Genomic DNA, 10,163 nt, shown 5'->3' on the forward strand with positions numbered 1-10,163 from the left:
ATGAGTCTGGACCACAGCCAGCTTGGAAGATTCTTAGCTCTTAGCACATTGCCCTGCACCTGGGCCGGGAAGTGCTGTTGGCGGACTTTGGGTCTCTGAAAGAATGCCCGAGAGGGTGTCTGTGTGAAAAAGGGAGCTTGTTGGGAAAAGGGCAGACAGTATGGGAATCTCTGAAATGCAAATTATCAACTCAAAGACTTGTATTTCTCTCAGAGCCTCATCAAGGGAGCAATTAACAGGATAAGATCAAGAAAGTCTTTTGAAGGGGCAGGAGTTTGCAGCCACAGCTATATTCTTACCCAGATTTCAGTTCTTACTGCTGTGAGAGTTGTGTGAGTATGTTTTCACTTAGCCAAAGTGGGGAGTTGTAAAGATTGTTAGATGGAGTACCAAAAATGGCTTTTGTTAAAGGCCCATGTGTATTTTTTTTCCTCTGGTAGGAATAAGAAGAAAAAAATTAAGGGAGATTATGGATGCCATCTAAAAAAGCTCACAACTCTAGACCAGAGGCCATGAAAAACCAAGCTTATTCTAATCCTTTGGAACGTTGTTGTATCTCCTAGACATTAGCAGACAAAAAGACCCCTCAGCACCACCTGGAGGAGAACATGAGTAATGCGTGGGAAAAGTTGATGCTCGGCTTAGAAAATGGGGAAAGCTGAATTTCTTTGTACAGCAGTGTTCACTCATTCTGAAATACCTGTTTCAGGTGCAGGATGCAGCAATAAGGAAAACACAAAAATGCCTGACCTTGTGAAACTCACCCTGTAGTGGGAAAGGGCAATCGATATAAAGTCTGGATGAGGATAAATGCAGTGAAGAAAGCAGGGAAAGCAAAAAGAGTAGTAGATGGTGCTACATTAGGTAGGTACTGCGGGCCTCTTTGATAAAGGTACATTTTGTTAGAGGCTTGAATGAGAAAGAACCATGTGTCTAGGCAAGAATATACCGGACATGAAGAATAAAGTACAAACACCTTTTGATGAAACATCCTTAGTCTGTTTAAACACATACACACACCTACAGCATAGAGGCCTAAATGAATGGAACAGAGTGGACCAAGGAGGAGGGTAGTAAAAGGTTGAAAAGGTGGCTGAGGACAAGATTGTGTAGACAAGGACATTTTAGGTTCCTCTGAGGCCAGGAGAAGTCATCTTCAAAGCCAGACAGATGGGGTGCTTGTGGTCAACTTTAAAAGGCTAAAACTGGGAGAGGGCATGTCTGGTCACCAACCCTACTTGGATGGGTCAATGAAAGAAATTTATGGAAATGATAAATGGGTACTTATTCACTCTGACCACTTTCTAATGTACTTTTTTGTATAAAACTGCACATCTTACACTTCGTTGAAACCAAGGTTCTGAATGTAATCTGTTTTGCCAGTTAGATGTACAAACAAGGATGCTGAAGGAGGAAGTGATTCAGGGATCTTTAGCAACCTTATTGCTCCTGCAAAGACACAGAAGACAGGTTTCCCTCCAGCGGTACACCAGTATCCATCAGTATCTGTGTGGGTGTCAAAGGGCTTCCTGACCCATAAATAACCATTTGTGATGTATGTTCTCACAGTGAGCCAGTGCTCGCCTCCTGGTTCCTCCTCTTCCCGGTGGTGGCAAAGGGAGCAGTTCCCATAGTGGACTAATCTGGGAGTCTCCTGGACGCCCAGCCTAGAGCCCACTTGCCCAGCTTTCCAGTTCTTCTGTAAGCGCCTAATTTACCTGTATTGCATTCTCTTCTACTTAAAATAGGTGGAACAGTTTTGTTTCCTGAAGTTTCAGAACCCTAACTGATACAGTATTTGGTTCCAAAACTGGTTATAGATAACAGGCCCTAAAAAATGAGATTTTTGCTTAGTTATGACTAAGTTGGATTTGAAGGAAGTGAGAATCTAGTTGTCATTGGAAAATGGTAAACTGGTAAAGATTATTTACACTTGTGGTCATGTTAAATGAACTGTCATGGATAAAAGACTTTGATAGACCAAGTGGCTGCCAGAATGGACCACTGTGTAAGAAATGAAGACTTAAATGGTGGTGCTTTTGCTAGAGAGGTTAAAAAAAGAAAATGAAAGTCTCAAGTGCTTTTAAATTTTCAGCTCAGGGCTGTCTTGTAGCCACAAGGCTGATGTACATGAAAAATCAAGGCAAGATTCTGGGTTATTGAATTACAACATAAGTTAAATTCTTAGCTTACCAGGTCTCTTAGGTGAAAATTAGGATCCTGTTTGGGAAAGAGTAAAGTGAAAATCGGGACATTTGAGTAGATTTGGATAAATCCTAGTGTTCTGAACCCACAAACTCTACACTTTGCTTCTCTTACCAGCAGAAGCAGCCCTTCTTTCCCCTGTTGATAGGGCTAGTGCTATCTTACTTGGAGACCTTGGGTAGTTGAGTTGAAAGGAAATGCTTATTGCTGCCCCTTATTGCTATCAGATCTGTGGCTATAGTCAGATCCCAATATGCTTCTGAAGCATATTGAAGTGAAAGTCACTCAGTCGTGTCCAACTCTGCAACCCCATGGACTATACAGTCCATGGAATTCTCCAGGCCAGAATACTGGAGTGGGTAACCACAAAATCTGACCTTAGAGAAGGAAAGGTTACAGAATTATAAGATTTTGCTCATTTGAATCAGTAGAAACCTGGGGAATGAACGTGTGTGGACTGGATTCTAAAGGTATTAGACCAGGAAGAAACTAACATAATTTTATTTTCATCTGGTTGAGTTTATTAATATGGGCATTCTCGAGATTCTGGAATTAGTATATTGGTGTTAGCAGCTAAAAGTGGCTCTTAGCTGGTTGGTTGGATGAAACCTGGACTTAAGAGGGGTCTACACTTGCTAAGAGCTGACTCATTTGAAAAGACCCTGATACTGGGAAAGATTGAAGGCGGGAGGTGAAGGGACACAGAGGATGAGATGGTTGGATGGCATCACCGACTCAATGGACATAGGTTTGGGTGGACTCCGGGAGTTGGTGATGGACAGGGAGGCCTGGAGTGCTGTACTTCATGGGGTCACAAAGAGTCGGACACAACTGAGTGAACTGAACTGAACTGAACACTTACTAAAAATTTCTTACTATAGTATTAGAAGATGAATGCAGAAACATAGCGATAGTAGAGTTGGTGGAGGTTTATCATGTGTACCTACTCGTCTCCTAATTTTGCCTCTAGAATTGCTCAGAGGACATTTCTTACACACACACACACACAAAGTACATAGATAAGGGGACACTTTCACCTTGAAAATGCTATAGTGTATATCCCCTATAGGCCGGGGATGAAGCTTAGAGATGTTGCCATTGAAATGGAATCCTTGATATCAGTAGAGATGACAGGATCCTAGAGCGGCAGGGGCCAAGAAGCAGTGCAAAGGCAGCAGAGCAGGAGTGAGGAAATATAACCTACCAAGGTCCTACTCGGTGTGCTGAACACAAAGCAGAAGTCTGGCAAAGGGAGGCCTGTTTAAAGTCACTAAGTGGAGGGTCACAGACACTCACTGAATTCTCAGACCAAAGCTCTGAGGGAAGCACCCAGCACTATTACCGTAACTAAACTGTTAATCTTCTAGTCTTCCCCAAAGGAATCTTAAGTCAATTAACTATGTGCTGTGCTTAAGGAAATGAAAATACCCAAGCCTTTAGGAAATACTTGGAAACTATAAACCCTAAACCAGTACTAATCTCAAAGAAACTAAAAGGTCTTTGTGGACCACTAGTTTAAAATAGAGGCTTGGGACTTCCTGGCGTTCCAGTGGTTAAGACTGAGTTTCCACTGCAGGTGAAGTGAAAGTTGCTCAGTCGTGTCTGACTCCGTGACCCCATAGACTGTATAGTCCATGGAATTCTTCAGGCCAGAATACTGGAGTGGGTAGCCTTTCCCTTCTCCAGGGGATCTTCTCAACCCAGGGATCGAACCTAGGTCTCCTGCATTGCAAGCGGATTCTTCACCAGCTAAGCCATAAGGGAAGCCCCAAAATACTGGAGTGGGTAGACTAGCCCTTAGGAATCGAACCAGGGTCTCCTGCATTGCAGGCGGATTCTTTACCAACTGAGCTATGAGGTAAGCCAACTGCAGGGGCACAGGTTTAATCCCTGGTCTGGGAACTAAGATCCTGCAAGTCATACGGTGCAAGCAAACATGAAGTGAAGTCGCTCAGTCGTGTCCGACTCTTTGCAACCCCATGGACTGTAGCCCACCAGGCTCCTCCGTTCATGGGATTTTCCAGGCAAGAACACTGGAGTGGGTTGCCATTTCCTCCTCCAATGCATGAAAGTGAAAAGTGAAAGTGAAGTCGCCCAGTTGTGTCCGACTCTTAGTGACCCCATGGACTGTAGCCCATCAGGCTCCTCCGTCCATAGGATTTTCCAGGCAAGAATACTGGAATGGGTTGCCATTTCCTTCTCCAGGGGAACTTCCTGACCCAGGGCTCAAACCCAGGTCTCCCACGTTGTAGGCAGACGCTTTACCGTCTGAGCCATATATATATATTTATCCTTATGAGGTATTATGGGTTGAAAACTCATATGTAGGAGTCCTAATCTCCAATACCTCAGAGTGTTACCCTATTTGAAAATTGGGTTGTTGTAGATATAATTATGGAGAAGGCAATGGCAACCCACTCCAGTACTCTTGCCTGGAAAATCCCATGGATGGAGGAGCCTGATAGGCTGCAGTCCATGGGGTCGCTAAGAGTCGGACACGACTGGGCGACTTCACTTTCACTTTTCACTTTCATGCATTGGAGGAGGAAATGGCAACCCACTCCAGTGTTCTTGCCTGGAGGATCCCAGGGACGGTGGGGCCTGGTGGGCTGCCGTCTATGGGGTTGCACAGAGTCGGACATAACTGAATCGACTTAGCAGCAGTAGCAGCAGCAGTAGCAGCAGCAGCAGAGTGGGCCCCTAATCCAATATGATTGGGCCAAAGGGGAACTTTGGACAAAGAGTCACTCACACCAGGAGAATGCCATGTGAAGATGAAGGCAGAGATCGGGATGATGTGGTGGAACCAGCCACCAAATTCCAAAGATTGCCTGCAAACCACCAGAAGCTAGGGAGAGGCATGGAACAGATTCCTCCTCACAGCCCTCGGCAGGAACCAGCCCTGTCGACAGTTTGATCTTGGATTTCTAGTCTCCAGATCTGTGAGACAATAAATTCATGTTGCTTAAGTCAGTCAATTTGTAGTCCTTTGTTGCATACCTAGCAAAGTAATACACAAGGATCATGTAATTTATAAGGAATCTCAGCCTGGATCTATCTCACATATCCACCCTGGTTATTTCCCAGTTCCTATAAGCACAGTTGTAATGGGTGTATTTGGCACCGGGCAGAATCTTCACATTGACCTATAGAGTGCAAGTTATTGTGAGGAGAAAAGCAAAGGAAAGCCCCTGGAACTCTCCTCCACCAGAACTATAAGCCAAAAGCAATAGTGTATCCCTGAGGGCATGATAAATACTACCACCACTATCAAAGACTTGAGAAATTCCAAAGGTGATCCCTATCTTATCTGTGGTACTTCCCCAGTGGCTCAGACAGTAAAGCTTCTGCCTACAATGTGGGAGACCTGGGTTTGATCCCTGGGTCAGGAAGATCCCCTGGAGTGGGAAATGGCAACCCACTCCAGAACTCTTGCCTGGAAAATCTTATCTATATTTAAATTATTTGCAAGACTTGACTTGTAGCTGTTATTTCAGATATAATCACTTTGAAGCAAATCAATACCTGCCCCAGCACCTGCAGCCATACAGCTATTGACCTGGAATATGATGTTTTTCTCTCACCCAAAGAATAGAAATTGTGAAAAGCAGATTACTTTTACCTGTCAAAGTCAACAGTACTGCTTACTGCCATACCTCTGGGTAGTAGCACCTCTCCAGTTCAGTTCAGTTCAGTCGCTCAGTTGTGTCCAACTCTGCAGTCCCATGGACTGCAGCACGCCAGGCTTCCCTGTCCATCACCAACTCCTGGAGCTTACTCAAACTCATGTCCATTGAGTCAGTGATGCTATCCAACCATCTCATCCTCTGTCATCCCCTTCTCCTCCTGCCTTCAATCTTTCCCAGCATCAGGGTCTTTTCAAATGAGTCAGCTCTTCGCATCAGGGGGCCAAAGGATTGGAGTTTCAGCTTCCACGTCAGTCCTTCCAATGAATATTCAGGAGATTTCCTTTAGGATGGACTGGTTGGATCTCCTTGCAGTCCAAGGAACTCTTGAGTCTTCTCCAACACCGCAGTTCAAAAGCATCAATTCTTTGGCGCTCAGCTTTCTTTATAGTCCAACTCTCACATCCATACATGACTACTGGAAAAACCATAGCCTTGACTAGATGGACCTTTATTGGCAAAGTAATGTCTCTGCTTTTTAATATGCTGTCTAGGTTGGTCATAACTTTCCTTCCAGCTCTGCTGAAATCTAATGTGCAGGCATTTTAATCATTTCACATTTCCCAGAACATCACTCTGTTATGTGATGATGTGTTTTTGGACCTAATAAGCAAGAAGTAGCAGATATCTAAATGCCATGGAAAACACATGTGTTCTGGAGGATAAGAGACATTTAAGGGCACTTCTACCTCCATGAAATTTTTAGGAATCCAGAACAGGAATCTGGAGGATGGCAGTTTTTATTTGTTGGTTTTTTAGTTTTGTTGTTGTTTTTTATTTTTGCTGCACTGGGTCTTCCTTGCCATCTCTAGTTGCAGCAAATGGGCTTAGCTGCCCCACAGCATGCTGGATCTTAATTCCCCCCAGACCAGGGATCAGATCAAACCCACATCCCCCACACTAGAAGGCAGATTCTTAGCCACTGGACCACCAGGGAAATCCTAGGTGATCACAATTTATCTAAAGTGAAAGATAAGCTGTTGCATTGTACATCGCCTCCCACTAAGAAAAATCCCAAGCATTTGGTGGATTTCTGTGTTTTGGAGGTAGCATACCACGTTTGATTATGCTGCACTGACCCAATTTCCAAGTAACCCATGAGGGCTACTAACTTCAATGGGCCCAGAAAAAGAGGATGGTCGCCAGTTGGTATAGGGTGCTGTGTAAGCAGTTTGAATTTTATGATCTAGCACATCCAGTAGTGTGCACATGCCTTGGCAAATGGGGCTACTTTATACACACCGTGGCAAACATAAGAGAAAAACAGCACAGGGCTTTCAGATTCTGGAGTCAAGCCAGGCTATTTTTGGCAATTCTCCTTTTGAGAAGCTGATGTTGGCTCACAACTGAGCCCTGCTCCAAGCTCTGGAGGGACCAGCTGGGCACTTAATATCAGATCAGCTCCCTTCCATCACAGAGTAGTCAGGGATTTGTCCTCACTGGAAAAGACACTCAAGATATGAATTGTTTCCATGTATACCGAGTCTCAAATATAAAGAAAAAATCCTACATGAGAAAAATACCAATTATTATCAAACCAAAGACCTCCCACCCCAATTATTCTAAATTTGATTATTTGTTAACTTTGACAAGCACAGTGGTTAAGAGGATAGATGCCAGAGCCAGAATGCCTGGGTAGGAATTCTAACTCCACCATTTATTTAAACAGCTTATGCTCATGCATGTTCGATCACTCAGTTGTGTCCAATTCTCTGTAGCCCCATGGACTATAGCCCATCAGGCTCCTCTGGCCATGGGATTTTCCAGGTAAGACTATCAGAGTGGGTTACCATTTCCTTCTCCAGGGTAGTAGCTTATGACCTTGGGCATATTGTTAACTCTTTCTATCTCCATGTCTTCATTTGGAACTATGAGGATTAAATGAATGCAAATAGCAATGCCTTGCTTGTAGGCTTCCCAGATGAAGCTAATGGTCAAGAATCTGCCTGCCAATGCAGAAGATAGAAAAGACATGGATTCAATCCCTGAGTTGGGAAGATCTTCTGGAGGAGGGCATGGCAGCCCACTCCAGTATTCTTGCCTGGAGAATCCCCATGAACAGAGGAGCCAACTATTGGGCTATGGTCCATAGGGTCGAAAAGAGTCGGACTCGACTGAAGTGACTTAGCATGCAGCAGGCACAGCCTGTAGTAAGAGCTATATACATTAGCTAGTGTCATTCTTTTCACTTATTATTACCATGCTTATCATCGTCATCATCATCACTATCCATGAATTTACTGAATGTCTATTCATCCTGTATTCCACATAACACCTCCTCTCATCAAGTGAGGCAATGGGCTAAGACCCATGTGATCACCCCAAAGCAGCTGGCCTCACACAACAGTTAAATGGTTTACTAAAGACTCATTTATGGCACTATTGAAAGACAAGACCTTGTGAAGGAAGTTCTGTCCTATAGAATGCGGTATGTGTTCTGAAACAGTGATCTACGTATAACCCCTTCACGGAAGTTGCTTCTTGCCCCTGTGACTTTGGTCTTTGTTAGTTTAAGATGTCTTAATCCCCAGAGGGGAAATACTTCCACCAGGGCTAATAATAATGAGTCCACTGAACTGTAAGTTTTTTTGGCAAATCTGTGCTCCTCATCCACTGAACTAATAGCCTAAAAAAGGACAATTGTGTTAGATGCAGTCATTGATCCTGATTATCAAGAGAAATAGGTTTGTTGTTGCTCGGTGAGGGCAGGAAGGATTATGTCTAGAATTTAAAGGGCCCTCTGGGCTACTTCTGGTGGTTTAGTTGCTAAGTCGTGTCCAACTCTTGTTACCCCATGGACTGGGGCCTGCCAGGCTCCTCTGTCCATGGGATTTCCTAGGCAAGAATAGTAGAGTGGGTTGTCATTTCCTTCTCCAGGGGATCTTCCCGACCTAGAGATCGAACCCTTATCTCCTGCATTGCAAGTGGTCTCCTTCATTGCAGGCAGATTCTTTACCAACTGAGCCACTAGGGCTACTTCTAGTACTGCTGTATTCAGGAGTCAAGGTTAAAAGGCTATTCCAGTGAGGGCTTAAGTCCCTTAGAAATGAAGACTTGGCTCACCACACCAGATAAAGAGCCTCATCCAGCTGAGGTACTGACTGTGGGAAAAGGAACTTCATAAGTAGTAAAGAAAGATATTTATGAATGTAAAGAATTCATGAAAGGTAGAGAAGTGAGGACTATATTAGCATTTCACATTTTTACCTTTCTCTGGCATATATATATTTATAGATATCCACCCATTTCTCTCCCCCCAACTCCCACCACATTTTGCCTAGTATCATCAAGTGTGTTGGTAACTTGATCAGTTAGTCTTTAGGTTGCAGCTTGTTTCTTTTTAAGTCAGTTTCTGGCTGCACTGGCTCCTTGTTGTTACACACAGGCTTTCTCTAGTTGCAGTGAGCAGGGGTTACACTTCACTGTGGTGCGGGGTCTTCTCATTGCAGAGGCTTTTCTTGTTGTGAAGCATTGGCTCTAGAGCACGGGGTCAGTAGTTGTGGCACATGGGCTTCATTGCCCTGCAGCAAGTGGGATCTTCCCAGACCAGGGATTGAACCTCTTTCCCCTGCTTTACAAGGCAAACTCTTAACCTCTGGACCACCAGGGAAGCCCTAGGTTACAGATTGACGAGGCAGGATTGTAACAGAGCTAGAATGACTATCACCCAGAGCTGGATACAGGACTAACAGAATTTTGGATCTCTCCTTCTAGGAAGGGTGTTTAGACTCCTAACTGGTCAAAGGATGAATTTGTGTAGATGTGGTGAGTTGGTTATCAGCATGCATTCCAATCTTTTTCTCATACTGCCAAAGCCACAGAGTTAAATGCTGCACTTCCCAGAATCCCTTGCAGTTAACATTTTACATGCAAATTAGGGTCTATAAATTGCATCCACTTATATAAGAGCTGGGAGGAAAAAGTAAGGCGAAGGCCATCTCCCAGCTGTGTGGTTGTTGCTTCGTGTTTGTGGCAACCTTGAGTAACGACGGAGCACCCTGATGTCCAAACACTAGCTTCGTGACGTTGGGAAGCAGCGGCGGCAGCAGCAGAGGTAGCTTTCTGACCCCTGATCCTCGGGTTGCAGCCACAGTGCCGTGTGTGTTTGCTAACCATCCTATTTCTCGATGGAGATATTACTCACCTAACATGAAATTTACCACTTTACTTTTTTTTGGCACAGCATGCGGGATCTTAGTTCCCTGACCAGGGATGGGACCCAAGGCCCCTGCAGTATAAGCACAGAGGCTTAACTGGTCTGCCAAGGAAGGT

The sequence above is a fragment of the Bos indicus x Bos taurus genome, chromosome 2, assembly GCF_003369695.1.
Source record: "Bos indicus x Bos taurus breed Angus x Brahman F1 hybrid chromosome 2, Bos_hybrid_MaternalHap_v2.0, whole genome shotgun sequence".
In the NCBI taxonomy this organism is placed as follows: domain Eukaryota; kingdom Metazoa; phylum Chordata; class Mammalia; order Artiodactyla; family Bovidae; genus Bos; species Bos indicus x Bos taurus.